Here is a 12,544-nt window from a genome sequence, read left to right as displayed (position 1 = left end):
GTGATTGGTCGTCTTGTGGCTTAATGGAGCTTGCAAAGAAAAGCGTCTGGACTTCTTTAAGTTGCTTGAAGACGTTTCACCTCTCATCTGAGAAGCTTTTTCAGTTCTGAGGTCAAATGGCGGAGAGTCCCAGATTTAAACCCAGTGGGAATATCCCCCCACAGAGGGAGAAAAGGACCCCCTGATGATCCTCTAATCACATGAGCCAAGGTGTGAAAACGGGTGTGGGTCCCAATCAGCCAGGGTTTCGGGTGAGCTCATTGTGAAATCTGGCCCCACCTTATCATGCGATTTCCAGAGGTCAGATGGCCCAGGATGTGAGTGTACGTTAAGGCGTCTGGGGAGGGAACTCAAAACTGGATTGACTGCAGACAGTTGGTGTCGTAAACCACCGCCTCTGTTCAAAGATGGTCGCTCACAGTGGACATAGATGGCTTCTTTCACTCCTCTTTGAAACCATCTGTCCTCTCTGTCCAAAATGTGAACATTGGCATCCTCGAAGGAGGACCATCTGACCTCTGGAAATCGCATGATAAGGTGGGGCCAGATTTCACAATGAGCTCACCCGAAACCCTGGCTGATTGGGACCCACACCCGTTTTCACACCTTGGCTCATGTGATTAGAGGATCATCAGGGGGTCCTTTTGTCCCTCTGTGGGGGGAAACTCCCACTGGGTTTAAATCTGGGACTCTCTGCCATTTGACCTTAGAACTGAAGAAGCTTCTCGGATGAGAGGTGAAACGTCTTCAAGCAACTTAAAGAAGTCCAGACGCTTTTCTTTGCAAGCTCCTTTGACTACGATGACCTGGATGACTGAGAACCTTCACAAACATCTTGTGGCTTAACATTCAAAATCCCTCCCCCAAAACTTTCCTGACATTTGAATTGGGGTAGAGGTGATGAGATTCTTTATCTCTGTCTTGGTCTTTTGAAAATTTATGAAATTGACAATTCTTTGAGCTCACTTCATGCTTCATGCTATTAATGAGCATGAAGTAGCATGCAAAAGTTTTTACTCCATATACATGCAGAATAAGAGCCCAATCTTTGATCCTCTGTGCCGGTTTACATATCGTGTGCGTGAGAGTGTTTGCATGAAGGTTTATGGTAAATTTGTATTCATGGTAAATGTGTAAACAGAAAGTGATGGTTGGGATTTAGAAAAATAAAATTTGAGGTTCTTCTCTTTTCACCAGGTGCAAAGGTTTCGTGATGAGCAGCCAACAGCCAGCATGCAGCTTGTGAACATTTCAGTTTGAGTGGTAATATTGACTGTGGACTTTCATCTTTCAACCAGTCTAGTTTTTCCCGGGTAGAGCATGGTGTTCACTTGTTTTCTGTCATAATATAATAGGCTACAGGAAACAAGGGGGTGTCTTTTATAAAAATCCTTTTCCAAAAACCAACCCATGGCAACTGCTTGACAGTTTCTACCTCATTAATTGAAGACACTGGAGGAGAAACTCAATTCCTTGAAAAAACTTAAAATTGCAATAAGCTCCGTGCGACTCTTGCACTTCATCTCTATAGCTATAGAGGTATAGCAAACATGCTCTCATGAGTGCCGTAGCCTGTGCTGTTTCAATTGTATGTTACAATTGAGAGCAAGCCCCCATGAGGGTGACTCTGTATAATCTCTTTAAGCAGTTACATAATGGCCCCCAGTTCATGTTTTAATCAGCGAATAGATGGCTGCGCCCAGGGATGAATAATCACATCTATAACTTTCTAATCTAATATCCAGCTACATTCAAGTGGATTAGAGAAGAGCGGCAAGGGAAAGGAGGAGTGCAGGTGGCACACCTAGATGTGAGTGTTTGCAGGAGGATTTATGTTTTGTGTTATTTGGATAAAGAGAAAATTAGATTGAGAAATTGCTTATGTGTATTCTCCAACTGTCACTAGCAAAACACAGTGACCGTAATATCAGACATTTCGGATCGCTTTTGATTTCAGTTGTTTTTTGGCAGGTTGCTTGGTGATGCGTACTGACAGTCTCATCGCCTAGATGGCTCTGTGTGCCCCAAACACTGGGTGCAACATCACCGTAGGAATTTACAAAAGTGAATGAAGAAGTCCTTCCAGACAGACAGATGGTTAGATACACAGACAGTGCATCAGTCATCAAATTGAATTGTTTCCTGTCTCACACAAACACACCAAAGCACAGAGTCCCAAAATACCAGATACTGTGGCTACAATAAATGAAATTGAAAATCCCATTCGGCATGTGACCTCATAGGCAGTAAACGGTGTATAACACATTTATCATGTAAATGCTGCTGTTTGTAGTTATGTTTGTTTACATGGCCGCAATCTCAAAGAAGAGTCATTACTGAACAAAGCACGGCGAGAAAGCCAATGCGATGTTCATTTCCTGATTGAAAGTCATGTTCTTTTCATCTTCATCATGCTGTGACATGAGCCCAATGCATCTTATTTCTTTTGTTGTAATTAAACACGATGGCCAATACAAGTCTTCCAGCTCAGCAAGAGGAAATCAAAGGGTCGATCCACTTTGAAAGCAGGCTTGTATATGAAAGAAAGAGAGCGCTAAGAAGGAAAAAATGTTTTATTAAATGGGAAAGAAAGTAATGCTGGAAAAGACAGGAAAGAAAGAAAAGGCAAAGTTTGTGTAGTAATGTTAATGCATGTCTTTTGTTTAGACTTTTTTAGACTTTATAGTCTACGCATCGGGTCATGGTCCACTTATTCGTTTTGCTTTTTCGTGGCATTTTTCAAATGTTGAAGCTCAAACCGAGCATCAGAATAGGAAAGAGAAGTGACGAAGTGACTTTGAACGTGGCATGATTCAAAGTACACAGTTCGGTCTGAGTGTTTCAGAAACTGCTGATCTGCTGGGGTTTCCCTACACAACCATGTCTAGGGTTTATAGATAATGGTCTAGAAAAGTAAATATCCAGTGAGCAGCAGTTCTCTGGGTGATAATGCCTTGTTGATGCCAAATGTCAGAGTAGGATGGCAAGGCTGCTGAATTTGGCACAAACAACATGGCAGCATAGATGCATTCTGCCTGCCATCAGTTCAGGCTGATAGTGGTGGTGTAATGATGTAGGGGATATTTTCTTAGAACACTGTGTGCCCCTAACCAAGCATCATTTAAGCACCACAGTCTACCTGAATATTGTTGGTGTCCATGCTCATGCCTTTATAAACACAGTGTACCCATCTTCTGATGGCTGCTTCCAGCAGGATAGTGTCCCATGTCACAAAACTCAGACCATCTCAAACTGTTCTTTTTGAACATGACAATAAGCTCACTATACTTAAACAGTCCCTACAGTCATCGGATCTTTATCCAATAGAGCACCTTTGGGATGTGGAAGAACAGAAGAGTCGCATCATGGATGTGCAGCCAACAAATCTGCAGCAACTGTGTGATGCTATCAATACGTCAATATGGACTAAAATCTCTGAGGAATGTTTGCAGAATGTTGTTGAATCTATGCCATGAAGCCTCAAGGCAGTTCTGAAGGCAAAGAGAAGTACAACCCAATCCTAGCAAGCTATATCTAATCCTACGTTCCCCCTTGCCTTTGCCAGACAGTGCTTACATCCCCTGTGTTCTCGTGGCGCGCTTCTTGTGCCTGATTTTTTTTAACTACTTTGTTTGGCGGTTATGTGCACTTTTGTAATTCTTTTTTTAAATATTATCTCTGTGCCCTACACTTGGCTTCTGCTGGATTACGACACATCTACACGTTGATTAAGATGACGCAGAAGGAATTTAGATGGATATTATTGAGTTGTATGTCCAAATTGATTATTTACTGCTTTATCCAAGTTTTTGACCAGCAGTAATACTAGGAATAATTGACCATATATGTGTAGCATGAACACACAGGAATGCACGTGCGTAGCAGTGTAGGTAACTGCTGCTGATTTCATTAATGTACAAATGAACATGTATAAACATCCCTTTAGTGTGTAATCTAACTGGACATTCATTGGTGTGTGAATTTTATTTCAGGCTCATGTGTACACACAGTATTCATGGACTTTCTTAAAGTAACAAATTGTGAAAGCAAAAAATAAAGAAATAAGAATAAATAAAAATAAGAAAATCCTTCTTCACAGCTGAATAGAATGGGGAAGCTACCAAGGACACGGACAAGATCACAGATTTCCTCTATGAACAATGTGCCAGCTACTACACAAAAATATTTTGTGCTTAGGAATTTTGTTTCCAATATCTTTAGCCGTATATAATTCAGACTGAAATTAAATTGCCCATACTGCAATTACTAATGGAACAATGGGAGATGCCAGTTTTGTTTGCGAGAAGCTACAATGTTGGTAGTCCGTGCTGGATTTGATTACTACTTTACTTAAACGTTTGTGTATAGATAGTGAGTGTTGTTTAGGCTTAAATGAGGGCTGATACACTGATTAACTCCACAAACACATTTTAAATCTCAAAGTCATTTACAGTGGTTGCTTCAAAGCTGAGAACAAAGACTTTAAACGCCCCACAAAACAAGTGGCGCAGAAAGCATCAATTTCCCAGTGGATCTGGGAATATGAGCTTGCATGTTTATATATGTGTATATTTTCCTCATGTATTTTGATATCATCATTACATATTTGGGTGGTTGTGCAGGCAGAGCATGTTTTCCTACTAAGTGGGAATTGAATGTGTGTGAATGGATAAATGAGGCTTGTGGTGCTTTGAGTGCTCAGTTGTAGTAGAAAAATGATACATACTAACTAAAGTGCATTTACCAAGCTGCAAAATCTTTGAGAAATTAAAAAAAACCCATTTCAGCTTAAGGAATACTTCAAGGATCAGCCAAATTGGCAGTTTTGATATACAAATCAACTCCTTAGTAACATCAGTACCACCAAAGGCTTGATCTTGTTCCTTTGGTTTCCTTTATCAAAAGAAACAAGAAGACGAAGCAAAAAAGGGATTCTGTTTGTGCTTGGAAGTTTTTGAAATCTCATTAGAAGACACAATGGAATCATAGCCAAACAATGTTTTCCATCACACCTCAACCATTTGACAGATCCAGCTCTTTCATGCAAGATGATGCCAGTTTGTCACCATCTGCATCTACTCTCAGATCTGAATGTACTCCCCTAGCATGGATCAGTAGGTGGTCCAGCTTGATTGCAGAATCCACACTGTGAGGAATTTTATAACCGAACCAAAAAGCTTTGACACAGCCTGCTAAGAAGTGCCAATAAAAAAAAAAAGTTCTATGATTCGCAGATTTTTATTTCGTTAAAAAGTATTAAAGACGGCTTAATCTAACCAGTCAAAAAATTGCAAATGTCATTTTTATTCTTTCCACAATTTTTTGTTTTGCCTCACAACTGATGATGTGGTTGCCTTTGAATAGAGGCCTTCATGCATTGTTTCTTTCCTCACAGCATTTTGCCAGAAAACAAATCAGTGGCACTCAGAGAGTAAATGCTTGTTTTTGAATGGCATTGATCCTGCTTACACCGCATTCAAAAACACAAAGCTCAGGATTCAGGATTCAAATGATATCCCAATAGCATAGCAAAACAGCTTCAGCAATATAGCCTTACTCTAGAATACTGGTGCATCTACAGGAAAACGGTGGTGCCATGCATTTTCTATTCATACTTGTATTCGTTTGTGGTGCACACCATTAAAACAAGCCAACTGCTTTCAACCTTTAAGTAGTTTTTAAATGAAAAAAGAGAACATGTTAAGGATTTAAATGTTGACACCCTGGCAGTTAAAGTTAAAGCCTTTGACTGTGTAAAAGTTATTGGTCTCTTAAATGTGGGCAAGTCATTGCTGTAGTTAATCTAATCAAAGAGAACAAAACAACTTCTGCACTATAAATTAAATCCAAACAGATCAAGGGTTGCAGCAATCACAGAGAGTATAGACTTATTGTTACACTGCACAATGCTGTTATTTGTATCTGTCAACCTTATATGAATATGAATAATCATATCCATATTGGTATTGCAAAGACCGTGTCCCATCAATCAGCAGACACTTCGAAAACCTTCAAGAAGTGGAAAGTGTGGTACTTTTACTGGGTTGAGCATTGTAGTAAAGAGCCAAGTACACAATTAAGAATAATTGAAAAGCTATTGTCAGTCAGTGCTGGTTATAAATATACAAAATATGACTTTTTTGATAGATGTGAAAGATATATTTAAAGTGTGTTGTTGGACTGCTGTTAGCTGTAATATGCTGAAGTATTTACAGTGGCATTTTGTTTTTAACTTTCTGGAACTGTAAATTTTGTTCAAGCTTTATTGTCAAGTATCCATAGGCAACATCACTGCTTCCAAAACGAATTGTTTTTTATTGTTTTAAAGGAGTTTAAAAGACCAGGAGTTACGACCAAGACCAGGAAGCCGTGTCACCTTCGTTTGACTTCTCGTCTTTTTTGATCACAAAGTGTTGCTAACTGGGATCAACCGACTTCAGATCAAAACAAATCTCTTTGAGAGGCCAGAGGATTTCATTACTTCTAACTCCCTTGTATGTAAGTTTAAGTAAGTTATTTAGTTTAACACTTCCTCATCTACTGGTGTTGGAGTCTAGACTGTGTTTATTTTTTAATAAGCTATAGTTGTTATGGATTTTATTGTACAATATTTCATTAAAAAAAAGCTTTTTATGCTTTTTTTGTTGTTGTTGTTTTTTTTTTTACAAACTTCCTGAGACCAGACACTTAAAGCTTAGCATCATCTATGAATTACTTCCAGTCCCACTCTGATCCCTTAATGCAGATCTATGATCCAACCAGCAGACTACTTGTTATGAAATATACTCTGAGCTGGCTGCTGGCATACGCAGCTTATGTGAAATGGAGCACAACAGCATGAGTAAATATAAGGGAATATATTACCAAAATAACAGTGTCTCAAGAACAAAACACAAAGTGCACTGTGAGTAAGACTGTGCTTTCTGTTCAGATGCAGTAGTGAGCAGTAAACGTAATTTCTACCTGTGTTATGGCTGCACACTCACAATGATCTTAACCTGTTTGAAAGAGGTGGCATATTAATAGGAAGCATGTTTTCAGACATTCTTCAACAGGTTGCTTGTAGCGACAAAATGACATTTTGCGAGAGATGTCACGCTATCACTTTTTCTTTAGATTTCCCCGGAGAAATACTCTTGTACCTTTACAAATGACACTTCAATTTATGGATAGGTGTGTGTCAGCGAGTGTGTTTGTGTGTGTGTGTCCAACTAAGAATTTCAGCCAGACAACTCCCATCTTGCTGCTTGTTGTTGATAAACAGTGGATTTAAAACACTTCAGCACTACACAGGGAAACACTTAACACATTAACTTTCAAAACAAAATTAGCTAATTGTGGGAGTTCAACTAAAAACAATAAACCACTGGAGGCCCTGACAGATGCAGTTAATTCCCTTCCTCTTTCTAGGTGCTAATGTCCTGGCAATCAGCCCAAGTGCTTTTTGATTAGCTCATTATTAATACATGCACACTCTGGAACCTGAAATGACACTTAATTACAACTGCATTTCCAGCAGTGACCAATATTGATGTAATTAAATAATTAAGTGTCACGGTCTGGCTGGCAGACCGTGGGGATGTGGGGAAGGAGGACCCAGGCGCGGAGCTCAAAGTTCAAGCAGTGCGTTTATTTACAGAGGGTGATATCAAACAACAATAAATCCCCGTGTCTTTCCCCAGACTCCCGTGTCGTGTCCTCCAAGTGCTCTCTGCTCCCGTGTCTGCACTCCCGGTGCTCGCTGCTCCTTAAGCCTTCCACGCTCCTCCTGCGGGAAACAATAGCGGCAGCAGTCAGGACACTGAACAATGGCAGGCATACACTACACGACCAAAACCTAAACTGGGTAACTAACGTGGAGTCCCAAGCAATGATCCCACGTCGGTGGGAGCTCCAAGACTCTCTTAAGTAGCTCCCCCGACGAGGCCTGATCAGCAGCAGGTGTGTGGCTTCGGGTGTGGCCAGTCCCCTTGCAGGGCCACACCCTCCAGGCCTGACGCCGCCTATAAACAAGTGCTCAGCCACCCACACACACATATACACAAGCACAGGGAAGGGGGAGCAACACCAAAATACACAACAATAATAATAATAATAATATAATACATGACTGCTCAGGGATCCTGGGTCGCCCAGTCCCAGGACCCTGACATTAAGAGTTTGCCATTGCAGCATCCTCTTTATGATTCTAAAAGGCGGAGAGGAAATTATGTTCTTACTGAAAGGGAGGAAACAGAGAAAAGTAGTACTTTTGTAAATGTGTGCAATGCTTTAGTGTCTTTGTAAATGAAAAGGGTATATGAAGTACTGTGCAAAAGTTTTGAGCCTTCTACTTTGTTTCCAAGCTGTCAGGATTTCTTGGGCTTACACAAAGTCTTTCAAAAGTTTTCTTTGGACATTGGCTGCTTTTTCAGTCCTTTTCAGCCCAGTTCTTGTACCCAACCATTTTCACAGAAATCTTTTTTTCTAATTTGTTTGTTTATTAAGCCACCTAACACTGACCTATGGATGATACAAGCATACAAAAGGCACCTAAATCAACCGATGAAGCAGTGTCGTGTCTGCACATAACATTCAGAACCACTTTGTCACTAAGAGCCTGTGACAAAAAAACCATTAGCTGAATATGTGAAAAATGCCAACAATAATAGTTTGGCAGCCATGAAATAGGATCGTTGCACCAAAATAGGTGATTTCCTAAGAGCTAATAGCTGAAAATTTAGCATATCTTCGCACACACTCGAGCCTGTGTCAAGATAAAGTCAAGTCAAAGTCCAGCAAAGATCTGGCGCAGGACTCGAGAGATGCAGTTGACCCAGCGACCAGTTTTGCCAAAGCTTTATGAGCAATGGTCAGTGGCAACAGTTTTTTTTAATGGAGTAATAAATACAAATTTGAAAACTTTGGTTCAGGATCAGCTGAACGTATGAGAGATGTATGATAATAAGTATCATACACAGCATACCTGAATAAAACACACACAATCAGTCATGGACTGTCTGCCCAGAGCCTGGACCTCTGGGATCATCTTTACAGAGAATGGAACAAAAGGCAGCCAACATCTAAAGACAAGCTTCGAATGTCCTTCAAGAAGCCTGGTGCTTGCCTAAGAGAGTTCAGGCTGTGCTGAAGAATAAAGGTATACAATACACACTGTGTTTCCATGTATGTGTACATGTTTCAATAAATAGCTGCACCTACAGAAGCATTAGGGGTTCAACACTTTTTCACACTGTTATGTTAAATAATATTACAAAACTACTCATTTAAAATCAGAATAGTCTCTGCACAACATTAATTACATTACTTATTCCAGCTCCTTCAAACCTGCAGTCTAGCAATTCCAAGTCCTTCTCAACGCTACATTAGAGCTTCATGTTAAGATTTGTAGAAACTGAAAACAAACACTGTGGTTTTAAACTAGTCTAGCTTATAGTTCAGAGGAGTTAGCTACCTTCAACACAGAGCTTAACATTAGCTTTGCACTGGGAAGTACACATAATTCTCCAGGAGCCTCCTTCTGATGCATGGTAATGCTACATTTTTAAATCTGTGGGCTTAAAATTGATTTCTACCTAAATTTAAGCCTCACAGTTTATGATAATTAAATTCCCATTTTAATATTTTTCACTATTCATGTTTGATATGTTGGACAGAGTTACTCATGTATATTCGGGGGTCTGCTAAACCAGCAAATCAGGTTTATCCTGTGTCTTTGCCTCAAGACTTGTTTTTAATTTCACTGTTTCCTTGATTTCAAAGTTCATATTTTGTAACACCTGACCATGAATAAAAATTCAACACCCAAGGAAAAATAGCCAGAAATAAATAAACAAATAAATGGATGCTGTTGTTCATCTGAAAACAAGGGTGTTCCCGAAAACCTGGCTTTTTGGAGATAAGAGCTGCTATGTGATTGCAGTCTGCTTGCCTGATGATTTCCATCCCTGTCCTCCTATCTCCTCATCTATTCCTGTGAAGATGAAAGAAAACAGTTTGCAGCTACTTACTGGGACCCTGCAAAACATTAGTGACTGCTGCCACAGCCTTCAAAGCCTGCCTGTGTGCGTGGCGGCGTGTGGGAGAGACAAAGTGAGACAGGGAGACACAGAGCTTTGACTTGTGCATTTAAGTATTACTGGGCCCAGCATATCAGTGTGTTAACGTGTGCACATGTGCGTGCCTGCTGACATTCTAAAGAGGTGTAAGGTCGAGGTTCATGTCAGCCCGACTCAGCTGTCACCCCCTGAGCTCTTCATAAAATCCCTCACAGCTTTTCAGCTGCTGTTTGAACATCATCAGTCTGGCATAGACTGTGAACCTCAAGGCTGTGGATGTTTTTACACCGCTCCGTGTATATATTTGGCCAAAATGTCTTTCAATTTGACAAATAGCAAAAACAGAAATTTAAAAAACAAAACTGAAACAAAACAAATCTCAATCTATTTGACCACATGGTCCATATTTTAAGAGAATTGTTCGCCTGTAGACAGATTTGTTTGTAAAGTTACGTTGAGAGCTACAAGTCAATGATTGCTTCAATGATGTAACAAGTAAGGACTCTAATAATGAAGCAAAAACAAACACGAGAGGTTACACAATGATGACAAAGCCCAAAGCAGTGAATTTAGTCGCATCTCGTCGAAGACTGTCTGGAACATATTGAGTAGGAGTGAGAGCTTTAATTTGTTAAACTGGGTCACTGAAAGAAACAGTTGTCTACAAAAAGCTGACTACCTTCTGTTAAGAAGTAGCAGTAAATTGAAATGATGAACTGGAATCCCTATGATCAAGGTTAGGCTAACTATGGGTATCGCAAGTAAAAAAAAAAAAAAAGTTGTCCCTCTTATTTCTAAATCCAGTTCCAATTTTTAGCATTGTTGCGTTTGCCTGATGGAGAAAACAGTGTTGATAAGAACACTTTATTCAAAACTTAATTAGAAGAAAGTTGCCTTTAAATGAATTGTTAACCTCACAGCTTTACAAGGTGTTTTTACTACTTTAGCTGTGCTGTCAAACATTTTATTAGAAGAAGTGAAAAATACCAGAGGAATGATCTAGTCTATTAGTGCGCCAGTGGAACCGCAAAGACATGGCTGTTGATTAAAGTCTTCCAGAGAGGTATACAAACTTCTTTACCGTTTACAAATAGGAAACAGTCTTAGTGACTATTTTTCAAGACAGATAATGTAGAACTTGAGACAAGATGTGAGGCAGTGAGTCACAGGAAACAAAATTAAAAGAAAACCTCCTAAGAATGGTTGAAGGAACCGTAATGATAGTGTGCAAGAATTTCCCCAAAGTTACGTGGCTTTTACAAATCAAATAGAACCCTTTACTAAATAATTTATTTAATTTAGGGCTGATGACTCTATAATTAATCAATAATCAGTATGAAATCATTACACATTTCCCGTCAAAGAAAAGGAAAATTTATTTATATGTATTCTATTTTTTTGTTTGGCTTTTAACACCCATGAACAACACATTTAATGTTGTTCATGCCATCTTTATATAAATATGACTTCTGTGGGTGATAGAATGAAGAGGTGGGCAGCTAATATACACAATAGTACGTTAACTTATTGCATGAATCAGTAGGGTAAAACCTATATGAGTTTTTCACTGGATTTCACCTTCCAGTAACAGCGAACAGGACCCCGGTGTTCTGGTGTTTGTAATTTTATAGGAAATATTGATTTGATGTAATCAATAATAACATATTTACTAGATTTTGAAAGTTCATCCAGTGACCTTGTCTGAGGTCGCTGGATTCAAGAACTTTCTCTTGTTTCATTGTCAGTGCTTTTATAGCGGGAGTCATGGCTCTTCGTGAAGTGATTAATTATAACCCTGAAGACTAATGCCTTGAAATGATGAAAAAACAACCTTAATGCAACAGTACACTTGGAACGGGGACAACCAATAAGTCATTTTTTGACTCTGAAAATATATTTTTGTGGAGTTTTTCTTTAATTAATTAACAACCCCAAACCTTTTCAGCTATTGATGAACACCAGCCAATTTCCATCCTAATTTAGTGAATGAGGGAAACGCTATGATTGGGAGGAATGAACAAGGGCATAAAACGGCTTGTTGACACTGTGGAAGCCCAAGAGGCAAAATCACAAGTGCAAAACAAGCCGTGTTGCAGCGGTTGCACTGAAATGCTGTGCTTCTGTTTTGTCTCTCTCTGCAGCCGCAGTTGGAGACAGCATGGAGCCCTGCCTGAGGTGGCTTTCCTGACAGCGTGTGGTCTGCAAAATGATCCTTTTCATCAAGGGGCAGCTATGACCTGACCAGTGTTAAAGCATGCTGCTGGCTAGATCTATCCAGGAGCAAGGAGTAACACACTGTGAAGGGAATTCCCATGTGAATGATGTCACCTCCCCAAAAAAGGACGCGTTTCTCATGTGTCAATCAGACTGCAAGTCTAGAATAAACAAAAGAGAAAAAAAATCATCTGTTTAGTTTAATCGTAAATGTACTGGTAATTAGCATTGCTACATTCAAGAATCATGTTGCAGTCATTAGTAGAATAAGC

The sequence above is a fragment of the Aulonocara sp. 'chitande type north' Nkhata Bay genome, linkage group LG12 (genome assembly GCF_057382095.1).
Source record: "Aulonocara sp. 'chitande type north' Nkhata Bay isolate Kocher_YH1m ecotype deep benthic linkage group LG12, A_spYH_male_GT1.1, whole genome shotgun sequence".
NCBI classification, from domain to species: domain Eukaryota; kingdom Metazoa; phylum Chordata; class Actinopteri; order Cichliformes; family Cichlidae; genus Aulonocara; species Aulonocara sp. 'chitande type north' Nkhata Bay.
The sequence above is the reverse complement of the archived record's forward strand: the minus strand, read 5'-3'. Positions refer to the sequence as shown.